General features: G+C 36.2%; 2 protein-coding genes across 7 annotated transcripts in view; one reads left to right on the top strand and one right to left on the bottom strand.

Annotated features, from left to right (window-relative positions):
* The window catches only part of apba1b (amyloid beta precursor protein binding family A member 1b), a 183,113-nt gene that overhangs the window by 21,033 nt on the left and 138,070 nt on the right, over window positions 1-24,010 (bottom strand). The gene's annotated exons all lie outside the window — the stretch shown is intronic.
* The window catches only part of pip5k1ba (phosphatidylinositol-4-phosphate 5-kinase, type I, beta a), a 37,600-nt gene continuing 28,419 nt past the window's right edge, over window positions 14,830-24,010 (top strand). For 2 of the 6 annotated variants that reach the window (XM_087269349.1, XM_087269351.1), the window contains exon 1: window positions 14,842-14,960. The gene's annotated coding sequence lies outside the window, so the exon portion shown is untranslated. 6 annotated transcript variants of the gene reach the window in all.

Genomic DNA, 24,010 nt, shown 5'->3' with positions numbered 1-24,010 from the left:
TACATTATTTCTGTTAAGTGACAAGAGTATTGTCTGAGCAAAGTCAGACCTTACTGTCCTAATTAAATAAGTAAAAATCAAGGCATGATCATATTTTTATTTTGGTAAAATAAGTGTAATCTAGAGGGTTTTGCCTTTTATATAAGCCACTTCTGATACCAAATGATCAACTAGAAGTTATTATTAGTTTTTCCTAAAACTTGAATAGGCAACAAGACTTTTGTCAGGTAGTGTGTATATGCAATATATAGCAATACCAGTATATTTTGTCCATTTTTTAGGGCCCCATGAGAGAAATGACTCAGAATATTTAGTTTATATTTAATTATATTTATTAAATAATTTAAATGATAAATCACACAGAAAGAATAATTGTAAAAATGTAAAATGATGAATGTATCTTGTGAGGGTTGGGTTTGAGGATAGATGGGGTAGGATATATTTTGTAGATTATAGTGTGTGTGTGTGTGTTTACCAAGTACAAGTTTAATTACAACCATTCATTCATTCATTTTCTTATTGGCCTACTCCCTTTATTAATCTGGGGTCGCCACAGCGGAATTAACCGCCAATTTATCCAGCATTTGTTTTACGCAGCGGATGCCCTTCCAACCGCAACCCATCTCTGGGAAGTTTGATTACAATAGTAAAAATTTTAATAAATTTTGGGTCAATATGATCAAAGGAGAGGACAAACATTTGTTAATTCAGCAGTATCTGGCACTAAGCACTTCAGTGAAAGTGATGTGGAAGGAGATAATACAAGAAATTAACATTATCTGAATATCTGACTGGCAAGAATCACATGACTGAATGAATACATTTGAATGCATGTTAGTAAGTGGAAATGATAATGTGACTTTGTTACTATTCTGCAAACAACTTATTCTATAACCCTAACAGTGTAATAATACTGTGTTTAAAATGGATCATCAAAATATAATTTTACTTAAAACTACTATAATTTACTATAATTTTACTAAATCTGGGTACCAGAAAATCCCAGAGACTCAAAGTGTGCCTTTTTAACTTAAACGAGTATAAGCAATAATCAATCATTATCTTAAAACAACCCAAACCACCTCAGAATAGTAACACTGCACCGGGATCCAACCCAAAACAACACCTTAGCAGGAGGTTTTGCACCATCAAACCGCCATCAAAACTTGTTATTGTACTGATTCCCTAACATAAGTGCTCTGGAGTGTGACGAAAACAAGCTTAGAACAGGAGCCTGAAGCCTAATCATGTGTGTAATGTGTAACCTGAGCACTTTTGCCTTCACCAACTCTTCTTATCCCTGCCTTTATGTATTCTTTGTGTGAGTCTTAATCCTGTGCAATGTAACAAGACCTTTAGACACACAGCAACATCATATCCTGTTGTTCATAGTGTTAAGTATTAGGAGAATACTGTAACAGAGGTAGATTGTGTTGTGTTATGAGTACAGTTTGATACTTTAAAAGGTAGATTGCAGTATAGCCAGTGAATGCGTGTTTATAAAATAGATGACAACTTTTGAAATGTTTTTATCTTTCAACATTCTAGATGTTGGGTGGACCATGTGATTAGGTTGGTCGAACATGACTGGCAAATGTTTTTGGAATATTTATAATATTTTAACTAACTTGCTTAATTTATGTTTCATGCCACAGTGGAATGAACTGATAACCACTCTGGCATATGTTTTATTTGACGGATGCCCTTTCAGCTGCAACCAAAAAAAACAATAACATATCATGCCAAACCACTGAAAATTTTCTTTAAAAAAAACAAAAACAAATTTTCTTCATTGTGGCTCAATACAGTTCCTCCATTTTCACATTATGGCCATAAAAATAATGTTCACTTGGATTTGTGTTATGTATGTGTAATGGAGGCCAGCTAGTAGGTGCTGTGCGGGTAAATCTCACTTCTCTGACCTCTAAAGGTGCTCTAGCAACAGATGTTAGAGGAGATGGTCTTTAGCCTCCTTGGTAGAGCAACTGACTCCCATGCGGAAGGTCGCCACTCGGATCCTAGCTCGGAGCGGGTTGGGTGGTGTAGGACCGGCGGGGTTACATTGGTGCCGTGACCCGGATGGGAGTGAGGTTTAGGGGGGTGAGTGTAACAGAGGCCAGCTAGTAGGTGCTGTGCAGGTAAATCTCACTCCTCTGACCTCTAAAGGTGTTCTAGTGACCGTTGCTAGAGGCCATGGTCTTTAGCTTCCTTGTTAGAGCTACTGACTCCCATGCTGTAGTTGCCATGTTTTTGGTAGCCATGGTGTATAACAGAAAGTTTCGATCAAAGTCATTCTTGTGAGGCAAGTGAGCCTTTCACATATTGCATCTTTTGAAAACTTATGGTTTCTAAAGTAGATGTGTGCTTAGAGATAGGAAGTGGCACCTTTCGCACCTTAAACAACAATGGAGGACATGCAGCAGATTCTATTCTTGTTTCTTGGCATGTGGCTATTTGTCACAAGAAGATGACAAACTTTGTTTGAGCTTTGTTATAATAATAATAATAATTCCTTACATTTATATAACGCTTTTCTGGGCCCTCAAAGCGCTTTACGCATAGGGGGGAATCTCCTCATCCACCACCAGTGTGCAGCATCCACCTGGATGATGCGATGGCAGCCGTTTTGCGCCAGACGGCACACCACACACCAGCTGATTGATGGAGAGAAGACAGAGTGATGAAGCCAATTATGATATGGGAAGTGTTAGGATGCCATGATGTACTGAGGCCAGTAGGCAAATTTGGCCAGGATGCCAGGGTGAAACTCCTACTCTTTTTTGAAGGACATCCTGCGATTTTTAACGACCACAGAGAGTCAGGACCTCGGTTTAATGTCTTATCCGAAAGACGGCACTCACTGAGCAGTATAGAGTCCCCGTCACTTTACTGGGGCATTAGGACCCATGCAGACTGCAGGTTAGGCGCCCCCTGCTGGCCTCACTAACACCACTTCCGGCAGCAACCTAGCTTTCCCATGTGGTCTCCCATCCAGGTACTGACCGGGCGCAGCCCTGCTTAGCTTCAGTGGGTGACCATGTGAGACCATGTGACCATGTGTTGATCTCATGTGGACCATGATTTATTGCTGTGCACCCTCATTGTATTATGGTGTTGTGTTTTGGCTACATATTTAAAAATTATGACTTCTGTGTAGTCATTCACATGATTTGTTGCATGCAAAGTGACTTTTCTGTAACCAATAGCATTCCAATAACTAATCTTTTTTATTGTACTGTTGTGCCAAAGGGTGCCAAAAAAGTAGTATGGTACAGTTTGCTATTATACTATCTTTGACAATGGAAATGGAAATACTGTAAATATATACCATAATGTACAGAACCAAACTGTTCCGCTCAGTGGAAATGGGTCATTTATGACCACAGGACACTCATCTTGTAATAACTGCTTCCAACTGGATAATGCATCATATCACAAAGCTAAGATTATCTCAAACTCTTTCCTTGAGCTTGGCAGTAAGTCACTAAACTTAAATGACCCCCACAGTCATTAGTTCGTAATCTAATAAAGCACTTTTAGGATTTACTGGAATTGGAGATTCACATCATTATGTGCAGTCCACAAATCTGCAGCAACTGCATGATGCTTTAATATCAGAAAGTACCAGAATCTCTGATAAAAGAGCACCTTATTGAATCCACAGCATGACTGGGTTGTTCGGAAGTCGAAAGAAGGTCCAACCTGGCATTAACAAGTGTACCTAATATAGTGGCCGGTAAAGTACCATAAAACTGTTACGTAGTAATCCTAGAAAATCACATTTAAGTAAAAAAAATGATTCAATTAAAACAAGGACTCCACAATGAATAAGAAAACCTTGGCCTAGTGACTTGATCAGAGAATGGAGAATGGGGCGCCTGACGCCTCTGTGTCGTCCTCTAAATCGGGCTTTATGAGTTTGCATTGTGCTGTTTGTGCATTAATCTTACCCCACAACAATTCAATGAGCGATTTGTTGCTGTGTCCTATGTGACACAATGCGTCTCATTCACTGCCCTTTCCCTGTGTGGGAAGTTCAGGCCAGTCTCTTTCTCCCTCTCTCCTCTCTCTCCAACTGTCCTGAGCGAGAACCAGGCAAATAGTTCCTTTCATTCTTTATACCAGTTGCATCAAACATTCATTGTTGTTGCAGTTACATTTGTGTACAAGATGTTCATCATACACAGATTCGATCAGCATTGTTTAGCGAGTCCGAGTTTGATATGTAAACTCCTGTGTCATTGATTACGGTTGTTTGTTTGTCACTGGAATAAAGATCTTTCTAACAAACCAATATGTGCAATATGTGTCTCCAGAGCACAATAATAACAACTTAATGCTGTTGCTTTAAATTGATGACTTCAGATGTCTGGTATTCCCTTCCTGCCACTGCCACAGACGGAGGGCAGACCAGTGGGCGTCTTCCAGAAAGAGCTGCACCCAACGCCAGACCATGTAAGGCTAGCCAACGTGCCCAAAAATAAATATCAAAGATCATCGGGAGAGGGTGGGAGAAATGGATGTAGAAGGGGAGAAAGAGACAAAGCCTGGCAGATGTTTTCAGCCCATCAGGAACGCCGCCGCCAACACTCAGCCATGGATGCAATCCATATGTGCTCGTGGCTGTATGTGGAGGATCACAGAGCTTTTCTGTCTGTCTGCATGCTGCGAAACGCCAGTGTAGTTAATGGGATTGCCCCACATTACCACCACTTTGCTCTTCTACTTTGATAGGCCATGTGGGACGACCGCTTTAATGTAGTTAGTCTGACCTTCCTGCAATTTCAACACTTGGCACATTAAAATAACAAAGTCCAGATGTCTGATTAACAGGAGCCACCCACCCCTTCAACCCTTGTTCCCCCTGAAGCCACTCTATGACAGTCCAACAAATAAATCACTGGAAACATCTGCTGTTTTGAAATTATGATGGCGACACAGAGGTGACTATTATTAAAGATGTTTTATAGTCATTCAAGTCCTGTCAACCTGAATAATCTAACATTACAATGCAATTTGAATATAACCCATGTACTAAGAAGTAGCTTTAGTGTACCTTTCAGATTTACTAGCAAGTTTCAGACCAATGATTTCAGCATGAGTAGTGTGCACTGGACTCCTTTACACTCAAACCCCAAAACCACAAACGCATCTTAGTCACGGCACCAATGTAACCCATCCAGTACTACAGTTCCTGTCTTAGCAAGATTCTAACCAGTGATTCTGATAGGATCATTAATGCCCGATTTACATGAGGCTTCAGCATCACCGCTTGACGGAGGGCGTGTCTGAAGTTGGGGCTAATGCGATCGTCATAGCAGCGTCAGCCAATGAAATAAGTCCGCTATCGGCTACTGTCTGAGCTGGGGTATTTGCATCAAGCGATCTGATTGACTGACACTTCCGTTGGTGCTTGAAAAGTTGAAAAATTCCCGACTTCTGCAATGAGCAACGCCGCTGAGGCAGTGCCGATGAACCCACAATTGAGTTCAGCAACGATTGAGGTCACCCATTCAAAGTGAATGGGAAGCGTTGACACTGACGCCCTGTGTAAATGGTACATAACAACCACTTAAAGCCTGATTTGTACTTCAGTAAAATGATCACTGATGAAATGATCGCTATACTTCATGATGCATACTTTGCACATAACCAAGGCCATTGTTAGCATTTATACTTCTACTTCTTCTGTCTGACTTGCTATGTAATACTCTTCCAAATTGCTAGTAGGCAGTGCGGTTTCTATGTTCCACTGTTTTCTTTGCCTGTGTTTTGGGTTTACGCTGGAAATGTGTACAATGCGAAGTAGCTCACACTCATTCAAGAAAGAAACAGGCAGGAACGAGGAAACGTCCAAAACTTTAATCATAAAATAAAGACAAAAGAAAAGTATCTATCTGGAGCTCCTTCGTGGGACTTGATACTTGGCAAACACTTGTGCAACCAGCCTCGCGCCGCTTCACACTCTAACAAAAAGGGTTCCTTGAGGTTCTATATAGAACCCTAGGGTTCTATACTTGGCCAATAGAACCGTTTACCCAAAAAAATGGTTCTATTTAGAACCCTTTGAGTGCAAAGAGCCTTTTTGATTAAAATGGTTCTATAATTTTAGATTTATAACATAGTTATATAGTAAAGATTATAAAATAATTATAAGCTATAACACAGAGAGACAAAGCTTTTTGAGTCACAACCTAATTAAATGACTGCTGTGGTCAAAAACCTAATCAACGTGTAATGGGATTTATTTTCATGCAGGTTTGTACATTAGCATATAACTTATATTTTTTATATACCTAATACTTAACATTTTTGACAAACTATTTTGTGAAATAAATAAAATAACAATTATATTTAGACTGTACAGTACCAGGTTGTTATGGTTTAATATATTTAAAACTTATAATCATAAAAAGGTGAAAATCGAGAGTGACGGTTAAATTTTCAAAAGGAGAAGTCCGCTAATTCAGCTTTTTCATTCAGGTACATTATTATATAAAAAAAATAATAATGAAATATTTTGTATTATGAGGTTTCTATTTGAAAGAAAATACCTTGTGTTATATGGTGATACAGACTGAATTTGGGGGTAATGTTAATATGGATAAATACTGTGCTTGTACTCATGACCTCGATCGTCACCTTTCGGTTTAGAAATCTGTGTTAAGTTGAATTTGCTCTGCTTTTAATTTGAAATAAGTTACAATCTCGCTTAATTTGGCTCTCTGTCCCACCCACACTCATCACCGCTAACAAGCTGGCCAATCACAGATCTTGTGCTCTGCATTGTCACTAATTGTAGTTAAATTTTTGCACATCAGAGTATGAAGGGTATGCAACTGTGAGAAGGCTACACTGGACCTACTGCATGTACTCGACATAGAAGTATAAATTGGCTTTAAGATGTCGGCCTATGGAGTTTTTTGCTGGTGCACCTCTCGACTCAAATTTACATGAACACCATTTACTAGCTAATCTACACAACAAGTATTTGTAAACTAAAATGCCTGGTCACTTGTAAAAAAAAAAAAAAAAAAGAGTTCCAATTAATTTGATTGACTGTTCATGTTAAATCTTATAACGTTAACTCTTAAAGATGTTTTACTTAAAAATTAAAAAAAATTAAAAAACACATGAATATGCAAAACCAAAACGGAGTGTGCAACAATGCATAGCACCGCAATGAGAGATGATATTAACGGAAGATCAAAAATACTTACAGATTCCGTCAAGTCTCATTTACTGTGAAGGCAACAGTACAGTACATGCACATGACATAACTACAATAACAAATTATAGTAAAAAAATATGGTTAACTATGTGACCTAAATACTCTTTATTTGAGAGGTGCACATCAGAGTATGAAGGATATGCAACTGTGTGAAGAAGGCTACTCTGGACCTACTGCATGTACTCAGAAGCATAAATTGCTATGATAACAAATTATTGTAAAAAAAATATATGGTTAACTATATGACCTTAATACTTTTATTTGCTTTAAAATACATAAAAACAAAGGAAACATTGTAATTATCCATGCAACAACAACAACAAAAAAATGCTAGCATGTCATCTATTCTTAGACCCTTTCAGTCTCTCAGTTGCCTCCAGCGTGGAAAAGCAACACCTGTTTATCTTCTTTTAAATGTCCTATTTTGGGTGCCATGGTTGTTGGTTACATAAAAAAGGTACTGTAACTGCTGTTTGTTTTCCATTCTCAGTATCATTAAGGTATTTTAGTATTAATGCTAATTATATTTTCTACAATTTCACTTAATTGCAATTAGCATGCAGTTTAGCTATAGGCTAGTATGCTAAATTATGCTAAAGTGTTTGTTTTTCACAAGGGGTGACTTTATAACCCATAGAGATATTTTCATTAAAGTAGGAAATGTTTGTACTACATATGAAGAGTTCCACTGCAAAAATTGTCATCTAAAATTTCCATCGAAAATAAAAAAAAGTTCTCAGTCTCATTTGTTTATGTCGAGTTATTTCATTTTAAAGACCAGGAAAATTATGTATTCATTACCATAAAAGTAATATTACTGAGCTTACACAGGAGCCTGATAAAAATTCTATAGGTTTCTGCTAATTCTATAGGTTTTTGTATCTGAACTCTTCATATGTTTGTGTAATTTGTTCTCTACCATGTGCAGTAAAATATACATCATTCCAATGATGGACATTTTACCTTTTTTAAAAGCAACATCACTCATTTTATATAATTATATTTCTCTCATTCATTCTACTTTGTTTTTATGTAAAGAAAATGTTTCCTATCTTATTTGTGTCTCTCATTTTATTGCACAAGCTCTTCCATATGTCGCCACATGCAGCCAGGATGAGAAATAATGGGACCAGGTCAGGCTGTTGTTGAAACAGTCTTGTGACTTCTTATTCTCTGTATGAGTGGATGATGTTCCCTCCTTTCACGTGGAAAATGCCTGCCTGAAATAAACAAGACCACATGCGGCCATCTAGTGTTAAATATTGGAATTACTACTTCAACCTTAAAGGGAGAGTTCACCCAAAATTGTCATCTGTCATCATTTACTCACTATTTACTTGTTCCAAACCAAGTTGACTTTCTTTTTCTGTTGAACGCAGAAGGGGACGTTCGGAGGAAAGCTGGAAACCTGTAACCATTGACTTCCATATTTGTTTATCCAACTAATGGAAGTCAATGGTTACAGGTTTTCAGCTCTTTTCTGTGGTAACTTACTTACAATAGTTGTCTATCAAAATCAGGTGTTATTTTGTATCAACGTAAAACAAGTCCAGTATACCTTCACTTTAAACAAAAGTTGCCCATTGTTACTTTTGAAGTAACAATGTAACACAAAAGTAACACAAAAATATTTGCTAGATTTACCGGCTTAATGTTGTTTGTTGTTACATTTATCTGACTTTGACCTTGTTAATGTCAACTGCAAACATTTTTTGTATTTTATTTTTGCAAAATATATTAAACTGCATTTTCATTTCACAATTCCTAAAAATTTACAAAATCAAATGTTTCAAAAGTGCTTCAACAATCCAAAATGTTAAAATTTTCTAACATTCATTCATTCTTTCATTCATTTTCTTGTCGGCTTAGTCCCTTTTTAATCCTGGGTCGCCACAGCGGAATGAACCGCCAACTTATCCAGCAGGTTTTTACGCAGCGGATGCCCTTCCAGCTGCAACCCATCTCTGGGAAACATCCACACACACACACACACAGACAGGAACCTAACCCTAAAGCCGCCTTTCCACTGCACAAGACATTTGGATTGTCGGAATACGCCCACTTGTGGCAGCCGCACAGTATTTTCAGTGTTGTTGTGCACCACGGGGGAGAAGGTGATTCTCAATGGTGTCCGAAATAAAGGACTGAAAAAGCAATAGCCTTTTTTCTCTGTGCATTTACATAGTTTAATGGATGAATGAATACTAGACACTCATAGACCGCTAAAATATTGGAGAGAATGGGGAGACAACATTAAAAATATATATTTTTATTACTTTCTTACTTACATTTATGAACAGAAATGTTTTTTTTTTTACTTTAATACAGACTTTTTATAATTCAAAAATAAGCAAATAAACTCCTATTTCTCATCTCGCGTGCACGGACCTGCTTGGACAACACTGGAATACATCATATCCAGTCGGCAGGTCACATACGGTCTTGTCGCAGGACTTCAAATATTTCAACAGATCCGCAGCTCAATTCGGATCCAAATTTTCCGCATACGGAGATGATCGAAACTCAACGCAGCTCCCGGACTGCTCTCCATTGGAAATGAATGACTTCCGGTCTGTCGCTTGTCGTGTGCAGTGGAAGGCCGGCTTAACCCACACACTCATACACGGACAATTTAGCCTAATTCACCTGTACCACGTGTCTTGGGACTGTGGGGGAAACCGTGTGCAAACTCCCCACAGAAACACCAACTCAGCCGAGGCTCGAACCAGCGACCCAGTGACTTTCTGTGAGGTGATAGCCCTACCTACTGCGCCACTGTGTCGCCTTCTAACATTTTTTAATTTCTTTTATTAATATTGGCAATATGCTTTCATTTTTAAAACATCTGAATCAAAACACTGCAAACTCTAGTGTAAAAGTGAAAAATAAGATTTGTCTATTAGCAGAGTGACAAATAACAGTGTTACTATTGTCCCCAGAGGATGACAGTCTGTTGCGATTGGTCGACTGCCTTCAGCGAGAGACAGAGTCAAATGCCCAGCAGCTAATCAACACTATAAAAGTAGTCACAGTGCATACACGCTCGATAGTGTAGGCGTGGAGTTTAGCTGCCAGTGGGTGAATGTAAATACAGACAATGGCCTTGAAAATACAGACGACAAACTATTTTATCGAGCAAAAACTCCAAGAACTGGCAAGGAGATCTCCTAGCTCGTCACACTCTGCTCTTTTCACAGACACACTCACACAAACACACACACACATATTGCCCTCGTCCTTGTGTGCGTGCATGCACGCACGCACACACACACACACACACACACACACAACCCTCCTCTGGACGACAACGTGCACACCCGTGCACACACACACACATAACCTCCTCCGGACGACAACGCACACACACACACACACATTAACCTCCTCTAGACGAAAACGCGCGCAAACACACACATTACCGTCCTCCAAGGAACGTAAACAAAGCGGCACGCGTCGCGTTTTTGACGTGGCTTTGCACGCGACAATGAGTTAACCTGATACAGTACAAGCGGTTATAGGTAACAAATCACAACTAAATACATCTGCAAGCAAGAGTAAACGAGGCAACAACTTTAATCGCACGTACTTACACTTGTGAAATGGAGGAAGAAACCCATCCATGTCCTGACATGTCCATCAGTACACTTTACTGATTCTTCCTTTAACAAACGGCCGATGAAGTCTTCTTTGTAGCATGTAGTTTCCAAAAGTTTCCAGTAGTTTCCAACTGCCCAAGGCTGGGTTATGATGTTAAGGTTTCATCTCTGGGTAGAGACTCCGTAATATCCATCTGCAGTGTGACTTCAATCGACTGGCATGTTTGTGTGTGTGTGTTTGTGTGTGTGTGGGTTTCTGTGTTAGAGTGCAAGGCCGAAGGGTTCAAATCTCCCGGGTTTGTGCGTGCGCGTGAATAACTTGGTTTCGTTATTAAGTCATGGCGAAACACCTAATGACTCGTTTTCAAGACGACTCGTTTGAAGCACTATGAGTCGACTCTTATAGATGAATCAACAGTTTTAAACACTGTACTCTTACAGATTTAAGCCTTAGCTGTATATTTCACTTCACTTCGATCTGTGTGACACACTACATGGAAGGGCATTTTCAAAAACCCATAATATGGGCTCTTTAAACTGAAAAACTCAGACCTTTCAAACTAAGGAATATGTTATTGAACTGAATATCCTGTAGATTGATCTTTACTGTGACTTATGACAAGAGAAACACTCTTGTAATAAGAAAAAAAGAAACACAATAATTCACTTTCACTGCTCTTTGTTTAAATTTGGAGCTAACTGCGGGACAGGGCCCCAAATCACATGATATTTGGCAGCTCCATCAAGGGTTGCATGCTGCTGAATGTGCTGTTATAGTCTGGAAAGCAAAAGTCGTCAGGGATTTGAGAAAATTACTTTGTTACATTCATCCGATGTTACTTTTGTCCCCGCTCTCCCCTACTTTTATTCCATTTAGAAGTAGTTCACCCAAACATTTTACTAATGTCTACTTGTTCAAAACTTATTTAAGTTTCTTTATTTTGTTGAACACAAAATAAAATATTTTGCAGAATGTAGAAAAAACAAAACTACCATTGACTTCTATAGTATTATTTTTAATATTATTATTTGTCCCTTTGGATGTCAGTGACTTTCTTTATTCTTTGGAATATCTTTTTTAGTGTGTGAAAATGACACACAAAACCCATAAAGGATTGGAACCACATGGGTGTGTGGATTTTTTTTTAGCTATCCCTTTAATTGGATGACTTCTTTGTACACAAAAGCTAGGGCTTATTCATTCTCTGAAAATCTGAATCGCTGAAAACGTTATCCATATATAAACCATTGTATTAGAGTGCAATTATTCATTCATTTTCTTTTTCTGCTTAGTCCCTTTAATAATCTGGAACCACCAACCTTTCCAGCACGTTTTTACACAGTGGATGTGTAAAGACAATAAAATGAACCTTTTTTTGCTATAAAAAGTAAAATTACTTAACCAGCATGCTAAGTAATTCATCCTCAGAGTCGAGGACGGATGACAGGATAACACAGATCAAGTTTTATAAAAACAAGTAGGTTATTGGTTATTGATGACTTGAGAAAAAAAGTCAGAGTTGTAATTGGCTAATTAGCCTAATTGTCACAGCATATTTGGCATTATATTAACCAGTTAACCTCACGTCATTGAATTTCGCTTTAAGATTTAAAGGGCTTGCATTGCACCAGACCCCCTTAAGTGGCTTCATTTGAAAGTGTAGAATCTATATTTTATGCACATATGCATCACTTTGGTTTTTTGTTCTACTGTACAAAAGTTACACTTAAATACACAGTATTTTGTATACCCGAGCTAGATATTTTACATTGGTTCATTTTCATATTTTTCAAATGACATATGTACAATTTATAGCTCAAATGAAAGCTCTTGCCGGTGCTCATACAGTTCTAGCATTCTTTTTACTGAATCATATTCACATATCAAACAATTGCCGAATGAACTGCGGTGTTTCCATGGCGCAGAAGTGAAAACAATACATTTATGATCAATAAGCAGTCCCAGATAGCACAGACAGCTGTCATCTCTTAACTTATGCTGTGCACTTCAGGGCTATTTCTCCTCTGTTTTTGAGTTGATGTGCATAAGTAATCCTTTTATATGTCTGACGTGGTCCAAACACAGTGAATTATGTTTGATCAAACAAAAGAATAGTGAAATATGAAAAGAATGATCGGTCTCTGTGGCTTATAGCACCTCTCATCAGTTGGAATGCAATAACTTTTGCATAGATTATGGTAGAGACATTTTTCTTTTTTCCTATGATGACAGACATGTGCAGGAACCAGCAAAATTAATTACAGCACACTAGACCACACAGAACCTAAAAGGTACACTTTCAAATTTGAGCTAAAAAAACAAAAAAACAAAAAGCGCCTCTTTTTTTAGGTGTTTATTATAACACAGACAACATAAACAGATATTTTAAACACTTTCAATAATGTTTTTGAAAATTCAAATGGTTTTCTTTAAAATGATACCAAATTGTTGCATTTACACCTCTGCATGTGGATTTGGGAAAAAATCCAGGCGGAAATGCCAAAATAGCAGAGTTTAACTGGTTAATAACATAATATATGTGAACCTATTTTTCTGATATTAAATAAACAAACAAACAAACAAACAAAGATGTTCTGAGTGAAAGCTGCTGCTGTTCCCATGCTCTCTTTTCTATGATGATACAAGGTTTTACTTTAAAACAAAAACATCTTGATATGTGATACTGTGATCATAGGAACCTTTTCAGCATTTCTCTCACCACAGTATGTGTAATGCTTTCGTATTTCTCATATTTACTGTAGAGTATATTGCTAAATTGCAACTTTGCAATGGGTTAACAGCAATGAATTTAAAGGAAAATCTTGTAACACATCATAACATCATCACACATCAAATACCTCAAATTTTAAAATTTAATTTTATAGGACTGTATAAAAAAATGTTAGTAGTAAAATTAATTATAGGCCTTTAGGTAAAACAATGAAGTCTTAATTAAGTTGTACGTTTAGGCCTAAAGAAAGTACTGCTACTAGGATAAATTAAGTCAAATTAAAACTACAAAAGACAAAAGGAGTAATCATACAACCTACAATCTTAACTAATAGTCAATATATTTTGTAATTAATTATTATTGACTGCCTGGATCTTGCAAAAGAAAAACACAGTCAATAAGAGGTAATAGTAGTAGTAGTAATAATAGTAGAAGTAGTATTAATAGTAGTGGTAACATTTAAGTTCTCCTTTTTACAACGATCACATGTGCACACACCAACAAGACGACAGAAGAGACGATTTCTTTAAGAACTTAGATGCAGATGAAGAAATCACAGAGCTACAATATAATATTAATCTATTATTATCATTTTATTATTATTATTATTGTATTAATGTATTTATTTAAGAAAAGGTAGTACCTGGTCTGCTACAGAAGGCCTACATGATTTAATCTTTATAAATGTAGAATATGTCTCTGTAGCTGTTTTGATTACTGTGAATAATATCAATTAACCTACATTTTTGATTTTGGACATAAATAATTGTCTCTGTTTAAAATAAAATCTGAATGTACATAAATAATGTCTTGTGTATTTCCATTATGTGTTTTGTCTTTAGGGATGTATGAGTAGGCCTACTTGACAACCAAACATCAATGGTGGACTGTACTAACGTGTTATTATTGGCCTTCCAAGCATAAAATAATGGTAACATGTTTCATGTTTAATGTTCAAATGTTTAATGTAAAAATGTAGTATGTATAAATATATATATATATTTTACATAGTGTACTGATTACATTGATATACGTGCACCAAGAAAATTAATAAATAAATAAATAGAATTTATGGTTTACATGGGCAAAACAAAGAACGGTACAAATAGCAATCTCTTTTAAGCCTATGTAAAGAACAGAAGGGTCTATATTAAAGCGTCAGACACAGTATTTGTCAGTGGCTGTTTCTCCTCTTAATATGAAAATCTTTCTATATGCTAATGTATGCAAGCGTGCTGCACTGCTGTGCGCGCGGATCACGAACATGAGCGCGTGCGCGTGGGCGGAGAGAGTTTGACAGTCAAACTGAAGCTCGACACGCTCTCAAATGTCACTGAGAAACAAACCATGACTTAATGAAACACGCTTTAGGCTTGACATTTTCTCAGGAAAGCACTGAAGGTAAGTTCAGTACATCTGTACTTTTATATTCCAATATTTCCGAATGCGTTTTTAATGTTTTAGCAATGTTACATATTTCATACGTGAGCCTCACACACACACACACACACGCACACACACACACACAGCAGTGTAGTGATCTCTGAGGAGACTCGAGCTAATATTTCATAACGTAACCGAGAATATTGAAGCCATATTCTTTAAATGAACGCTGGAAGTGATTTCTGCTGCTGAACACACCAGTGTGCTTTGATATTCTGCATTTATTAACACCATCTGTTAAAATCTAATGACTAAACTGGCTGCACTTTGTTCTGAGGTTAAGAGGTTTAGTTTAGTAGAGAGAGGGAGATAGATATAGCTGGGTTTTTAAATTTGCGCACGAGCCTCGGATACTTTGCATATTATGCATGTAAAATTTTAAAGAAATGAACGTGACGTCATTTGCTGACTTAGTGATTGAACAGGTGGATGGAAATTCAGGTTTGTGCTTCAAACTTGTGCTCGACAGTCGATGATATATCTAGAGGAGACTGATGGGTGATACAGTAGGCTATGATGAGATAATAAATACTGATAAATTAAACACTAATTTCAGGCTGTGTGTGTTAATGTTTTAATGTTTAATTTATCAGTATTTATTTACACTATACACTCTCATTATATCTCTATATAATGAGAGAATATATACTCTCATTACATCATTAATATGCACTTTTTTTAATTGTGTGGTTGAAAGATTTTTGAAACTGACAGAATGAGCACCAAAATGGCCAAATAGGCCTATATAGAGCATGTCAACCACTCTGCATCTCAAAACTGCATGACAAAAAGTCATGACCACAAATGTTTTTATGTTGTTTAATTCATTTTAATCAGTTAACCTGGTTTCAACTGATATTTTTTTTTTTGTTATACAAAGTTTAACTTAATGTTTTTAGTTACAGTGCACTTATATCACTATAGCAGCCATATCACTAGTTTCGAGTGTAAATAAAACCCAAACCCTTAAATAAAAAAATAACTAGTTACTGTACTGTAATTCAATTACTTATTTACTGAAAAAGTAAGGATTACTTTTCTTTTTTTTCTTTTTAGGTCATTTCATTACAGTTGCCTATATTTTTTTAAATAAAAACTGTAAATGTTTGCAACAGTTCTATATATAACAATTTAAATGAGAAGAGTAATTGTATTTGTTTGTTATACAAATATAGTTTTCTAAATAATCTTATTTTCTAGCTAAATATATTCAGAGATTACATATTTAGAGAAGCTAAGTAATTCTATATGTTTTTATTTTGTAATTTCACTCAGTTATTCAATCTTTCAACTAAGAAGGTTGGATTTGTACGATAATTGCATACATGCTCAAGAAACAATGAATTATACTAGGGCTGCATGATATTGAAAAAAACTGACATTGCAATATTTTATTTTTCTCCGATACATATTGCGATATTGAGTATACTTTCACCTTTTTGGAAATGATTCATAATTTTAGATTGATTGGGATGATTTTGTAGTTTAGTGCATCTGTATAAATGAAAATAAACCAAATAACCAAATCATTATATATATATATATATATATATATATATATATATATATATATATATATATATATATATACACACACACACATACAATTAAAACCAGAAGTTTACATACACTGTATAAAAAGGCACATAACAATTTTTAAAAAATCAGATGTTAATGTTACTAAACGTTTTCTCTTTTAGGTAAGTTAGGATTATCAAATTTGTTTCTGTTATGCCTAATAACACAATAATGAGAGATATTTTGGAGAAATTGTTATAACTGTTCTTGAAAGTCAAGTTTACATACAATAAGATTATCATCATGCCTCTGAAAAAGCTCACATGAGGGTGTCAAGGTTCTGGAAGTTTCTGATTTGCTAATTGATAACATTTGAGTTAATTGTATGCACAAATGTAGAATAGGATTTAAGGAAAACCTCAAACAAACTGCTTTCTTGTGTGACAACATTGAAAAATCAACAAGCCAGAATCAACAAAAAAAGCCAGATTACAATTTGCTAAATTACACTGGGAAAACAAAATGATTTTCGGAGAAATGTGCTGTGCTCTGATGGAACTAAGATTGAACTGTTTGGCATTAATGACCAGTGTTACATTTGGAGGACAAAGGGGAAAGCTTACAAGGCTAGGAACACCATCCCAACTGTAAAGTATGGGGGCGGCAGCATCATGTTGTGGGGCTGTTTTACTGCAGGAGGGACTGGTCCACTTCACAGCATAGATGGCATCATGAAGAAAGAACATTGTGTAGAAATACTGAAGCAACATCTCAAGACTTCAGCCAGGAAATTAAAACTTGGCCACAAATGGGTCTTTTTGCAAAAAAAGTAATTTAGTTAATACTAACGGACCTTAAATAATAAACGTTTATCATTTACTATCAGACATTTTTTTTAAAAATTGTTATACTTTCAATTTTTTTAATACATAATGTTTTGATTTTTGTAAGTATTAATGTTTTTAATAAAGCTAAAAGGTCCTATTTGATTCAGATTTAAGGAATTTCTAGTGTCATTTCTTTTGGGATTCATAGGGATTGTATGTACTGTGGTACTGATTACATAAACATTACATAATGTTAAATATTGAGTAATTAAATTATCTTGCAGACCATTTCATTAAAAAATAAAGCAAATACAGTTTAAAAAATACAAAATGCAATTAATTAATGTAAGTAACCTTTCACTGGCCATCACAAATAACCCCCTGAAGTGGTTCATGTTGTGCTGTGTGTTATACAACTTAATACAAGGCTATACTGTAGATACTTGATTTGCGGTGAAGCTAATTTGTTTTGTAAAATAAAAAGAAACACAGAATGACGTGAAACGGCATTTGAGGAACACTGGTCAATAATTTTTTCACGTCATTATACAAAACTATTTGACCACAGAAAACCATTGACCAGTCATGTTTTACCAACTAATAATAGGTTGTTTTTATTATAATAACAATAATCAACCATTTATTCTACACAAAATTAACTCGAATTAACCCAAAATATTTTTATTAAACACAAAACAAATACAAAACAACTTAAAACTGGATTAATGATGGTAAACATTATAGGAAAAATCTAATATTGCAATATTGTTTATTCTGCAATATATTGTATGTGAATACAATTTCACTAGATGAACTGATTAACTATTTGGAAAGAATTGATCATTTTAGATTGATTAGGAGGATTCTGTATGTGAGTGTGTCTGCATAAAAAATACTAAACAATATACATGAATTGATAAATTAAAGGCGACGCAGTGGTGCAGGGGTTTGCATGTTCTCCCTGCGTTCGCGTGGGTTTCCTCCTGGTGCTCCGGTTTCCCCTACAGTCCAAAGACATGTGGTACAGGGTAATTGGGTAGGCTAAATTGTCCGTAGTGTACGAGGGTGTGTATGAATGAGTGTGTGGATGTTTCCCAGAAATGGGTTGCGGCTGGAAGGGCATGATTAAGGGCATCAAGTGAAATTAAATGAAGAAAAATACTAATTAAATAAACAGTGTTTTATTGTTCTCAGAGGAGTCTTTATTCAGGAATACAGTACTTGAATAATCAAATGTAAAATAATACTGCATAGTATTGTTCTATAAACAACTCAATAAAATGAATCACTAATAATTTGTCAAAGTTACAAATTGGACAAAAAAAAGTACCCTCTAGTGATGGGAAGTTCGTATCATTTTACTGACTCAGATCTTTGAGTCTCGTTCATCAAGATGAAGATGAACGAATCTTTTTTCGAGTCATTTCGTTCATTTGGTTCAATTTGCCAAAATATTATTAAAATGTTATGAATTGCTTCCAAACACATCTACAACTAGCCCAAAAGGTTGATTGCACGACAAATAAGTCATAAATAGAATATGTGAAGGAGAAAATAATAATTCAATGTTTACCTGCTGTTTTGTCTATGAAGGCATTGTTGTCTCTTTGCTCAGCTCACCTCTTTATGTCTTGATGATTGGCTCATGATGAACGAGTGACTCAGACCCGATAGCGGACTCGAGAGGTGGGCGGATCTATTCTTTTTCCGGCTCTAAACGCATATGATTGGCTTCTGCCAATGTGATGAAGACTTGAAATTAATAATACTACCTGCACAAATGTGCGCACGTGCGGATGAACGAATCACTCCCTGAGAGGACTCGTAGTTCCCGAGTCATACTGAAGATTCGTTCAAAATGAACAAATCGTTCATGAACGACCCATTACTAGTACCTTCACACAGTCACAGGCCTCAAAAAACACTTGCAAAACGATCAATTATAATCCAGACTCAACATTGCATGTACTCGCGATGTGACTATTGCGAATGATCACATTGTGATATCGATGCTGAAACAATATATTGTGCATCACTAGTAAACAAAGTACACAAATGAATTACATTAAAAATAGTCATTTAAAATAACTTTTAATAGCTATATTGTCACACAGAGCAGATATCTGAGTTAGGAATAATACATTTGCAGTGTTGCTGTTTTTTTCTCAAATGTTTGTTTAAATTAATCAAACTTTGGTGAGCATTAGAGATGTTGTTCAAACACAAAACCTTATGTAATTACAGTCTAGATAGTAAATTTCAAGCCAATATATATATCCAGAAAAGAAAGTTAGTCGCTTCATCTCATTAAGCAAATGTAACGCTCAATCCATGTCGTAATTACTGTAATTACACTATCCCAACTTGAAAAGCTTCACGTCATTGTACAACTCGTAATTACTGCTTGTGAACTGGGATTTCTCTGAATCCTCCTACTTGTATAACACGAGGCATTGCTGTAAAATCCCATTTCTAGGGCTAAGGGTGTAAACAACCTCGCCTAAAAAATAATAAAACATGATGTTGAAATTACACTGTAAAAAATGCTGGGTTAATGCTGGGTTAAGTTAAATAACTTATTAGTTTTTACAGATTTAAGTTGATTAAACATAAATCTATTAAGTTTTCTCAAAAAAACTAAAAAATTTGTTGATTCAGCTGATTTTAAATAGATAACTTAAACAAGCAACAAACATTGTGTTTTTTAGTGTACATGAAATAGCATCAATGAAACATTCAATTGTTGTTCTTCAGATTTGCCAATATATAACTAGGCATTTGAACATGTTAGTCTTTTTTTTTTTTTTTTGGTTTCATTTCATTTGTTTACACTGCAGCTTACAATAGCATTATCTGCAATGGCTACTGTCCTCCATTGAATTCTAAGGCTCGTGCTCTGTTTTATAGGTGTCCTGTGTTTACAGAGGCGATCTGAGCGGGTCATGTGATCAGTTGATGTCATGACTCATGTGTCATTTGCGTTCCCCTCACTCCACGCCAAATGCAAACAGTCCTTACACTTCTTTGCCTGAATCCACGCCTCTGCCCGCTAATAAAGCCCTATTGTTTCAGTCCAAGCCGGGTGTTGTGATGTAATCATGATGTGATATAGCATTAAAACAAAATTAGGCACTTTTTGGATAGGTTTTAGGATTTGAGGATATTTCATTCCTGCTGATCCTGCCATCCAGTGATTTGGCTTGCAAACATCCTTATTTTTGGCAAACCCGCAGTGTGAAAATATGATTAGGCCTTTGAGAGAACATCTCTTTTTTATATATCGCCAGTCTTGGAGACTGTCCATTTATGTGTCAGACAAACAGTTGTGTGGTGAGAGATTTATAGATTAGCTTGTTTTTTTCCTTAAGTCTACTCAATACTGATAACATATTCATTCCAGATTAGTTATGCAATCGATGGGTCATGAGAGTTGAAATTAAGGGTCAGAGAATCTAAACTGGGAAAGCCTCGGTCCTTGTAGCGTTTCTGAAAGAAAGCTTCTGTTCATTTATCACAAGACATCTACTGAGAACAGTTATATCAGCTAGTATTACATTTTTATTCGATTTTCAATAGTTATATTTAGATAAATAAACAGTTTTACATTTGTTGTTGTGCAACAACACATTTCTTTAACTAGTCTAATTCTTTTCAAGTTCATGATCATTGTGAAACTGCTTATTTACAACCTTACAGGACCTGCAAAAGCTTATGACACATTCACTTTGTGTATAAGACTTTATTCAGTAAGCCATTGAGAACACTTATGCAATGACAATAAGGAAGTATATTTTAGCAGTGTGTTGAGTAGTGTTGCTGTGTGGTTGATAAGGTGTTATAAATGGCTACTCAGATGTTATCTTGTGGTCTGAGTGACAAAAAAACAAGCCCTCTCAAGTTGTTCTGGCTAGTTGATTGGGTGTTGCTGTGATATTTCAGGGGATGTTTTTCCTCTATAAGACCATTTTCAAATTTAGAGTTTGAATTTTAACCGATTTCTTTTTATTTAATTTTTGTCCTGACAACACTAAGCAAAATACCATCTTTTGTAGTAGTGTAACGGATTAATTTTTACTTCAACTGAAGGTGTTTGCTTCACACGAAAAAAAACACTATCGGTACGGTAGAGTTTAGCGAAGGGTTTAGGTAAGTGGTTTGTTGGTCTAGGTGATCTGTATGATAAGCCCTGCCCTCACGTCAATGTGTACAAGAAGGATTTGTTTCTGAAACATGGATCAAAACATGCCCTCACTAATGTATTTTAGATCAACCCAGGCTCATTCTGAAAACGTAGTCCAGCAGAAGTTTCTGTAGACCGCGAAATACGTCCCGGGAGGTACGTTTGGCTGCATTTCATTTTTTTAAGCGGACAATACGGGGCGGTGTGTAGCCGTTCCCTTTCGCGCTTGCCGGCTGAACGCTTACCTCCGTGTGGAGGGCTTTCCCGCCACAATCAGTTTGTCCGGTCAGCTCATCGTGTGCGTCGGCGGACTTCAGATGCAGAGAGGAGGAGTTGACAAAGGCGTCCGGGTTCAAGTCCAGAGAAAAGCGGTTCCAGAAACCAGGTAAACAAAAACAGAATCCAAAAAATAAAGCGAACGAGTTCATAACAGGGTGAGAACATGGTGAAATCCGAAAACGTAGTTAAAAAAAAATAAAAATAATAACAGACTAGGGTTTTTCTTTTTCTAGACGGCTTTTCTAAATTGTTGCTCAGGTTTAGGGAAGTGAGTGGGCGGGCGGGTCAATCTGTAAAACTGGTTGGGTTCAGGGAAGGAGGAGGGTGGGTCAGCCGATTGGCCGGTCGCGCAGTCAATCATTCGGTCAGTCAGACAGCGGCCTCTGGTGGCTTGACGCCAGAACAGCGCGGGCGCGAACGGCACTCGCGAGAGACGTTTGAGATATGAAAAAGCGCACACAGCGGCCTCTTGCGGATTCGTGAAAACAAAAACTGCACAAAAACGTACCTCCCGGGACGTATTTCGCGGTCTCCAGAAACGTCTGCTGGACTACGTTTTCAGAATGAGCCTGGGTTGATTTAGATTCACAAAAATGTAGACACTGCCATCTAGTGGATTTGTCATCTGAAACATGCAACAATATGTACCTGGAGCAATGTCATTTATGTTTTGCAAAAATGTAGGCAGAGGAACATATTGCCAGTGAACCTGGGCTGTAAATAAGCAAGATAAATGAGCAGGGTGGAAATTGCTTATGAATGCATGCTTGAATTTTACTTTTGGGTTAGGGTTAGATATTTTTAAAGTTGTGTGTGTAGAGAGTGTACTGAATGCAGATTTAACAGGAAGTGGTATTTGTCAGTGCATGTGCATAGACTATTTACTAATTTAAAGCTTTAAAAGAGGACATCACAACAAGATATGTGCAACATTTTTTTTTTTTGGATATAAAAATCTATACTTTGTTTTAAATCTCATTTTGTTACACAAAGTTGAGTGAATCAAAGTTACAATCAAAGTTGGATCAAAGTGATATATTAGCACAGCTCTGCAGTTCACAAATGACTTGTCAACAGATACCACATTTTACTATGATATTTAATGATATTTGATAAAGCTGCACGATTCTGGCTAAAATGATAATCATGATTTTTTTTTTGCTTAAAATCAAGATCATGATTTTCTCACGATTCTGTAGATGTAAAATAAAGCTTAATATGAGATTATTGTTTTTTCTCAAACATATGGGAAAACAAAAATATTTATAATATGTGTAGGTCTACTGGTTTCTATAAATAATAATATTTTACTTAATAATTCTAATTGAATTATGTTATATATATATATATATATATATATATATATATATATATATATATATATATATATATATATATATGCTATTATTTATAGAATGACTATGATATTTTACATTTGATTGTTACATTTCTATATTTGAAAACTGTTAGACTACCCAAAAAAATCATAAATGATTGTTTAATTATTTATTTTCATTGTAATTTATTAGAATTTATGCAGATACACTGCATAAATTATGGAATATTTCCAAATAGAGCTAATTATAGCCATATTGTAATATATATCGCAGCAAAACAGTCGGACAGCCCTAGAATACACTTTACATTTTGTGCAGAAGAAAAAGAAAGAATTGTAAAACCCTAAAGGTATAGCACTTTATCTGTCAGTCCAGTGCTAAAATGTCTGAAGTTGCTCATAAAACCGGTTAATGTACAAAGTATAACAGGGCTCAGCCTTTATAACTCTGCCTGCTGTATATCCGATCACCTGCAGCCCTGACACAGATACAAGCAAATCAGCAAAAGCCTTGAAAACAATAGCGATTAAGCAATATCCTCTTTTCCTTCCCAGCCATGCCTCGAGAATCAGTACTCTTACGCACTTGCCTGCGATTGTTTGTTTGTTTTGTGGGCAGAGCCTTTAGAAGAACAGCCTGCCTTAAGAAAGATTTCGTGATTAATCGCAAATCCGTCTTATTTGATATTAGTGGTTACTGTGAGTACAGAAAGAGCATTGAGCCACTTTCCCAACTAGTTGCTGTGCTGCTTGGGTTGCAGTTAGTGTCATTGAGGTATGTACAACTCATTTCTCATTTCTCTTAGCAGCCAAATATGGGGTCTCCATGCAGCTTTTCTTAGTGTCTACTTTCAGCTACTTTTTCATG

The sequence above is a fragment of the Danio rerio genome, chromosome 10 (genome assembly GCF_052040795.2).
Source record: "Danio rerio strain M-AB ecotype USA chromosome 10, GRCz13ab, whole genome shotgun sequence".
Taxonomy (NCBI): Eukaryota; Metazoa; Chordata; class Actinopteri; order Cypriniformes; family Danionidae; genus Danio; species Danio rerio.
The sequence above is the reverse complement of the archived record's forward strand: the minus strand, read 5'-3'. Positions and strand labels throughout refer to the sequence as shown.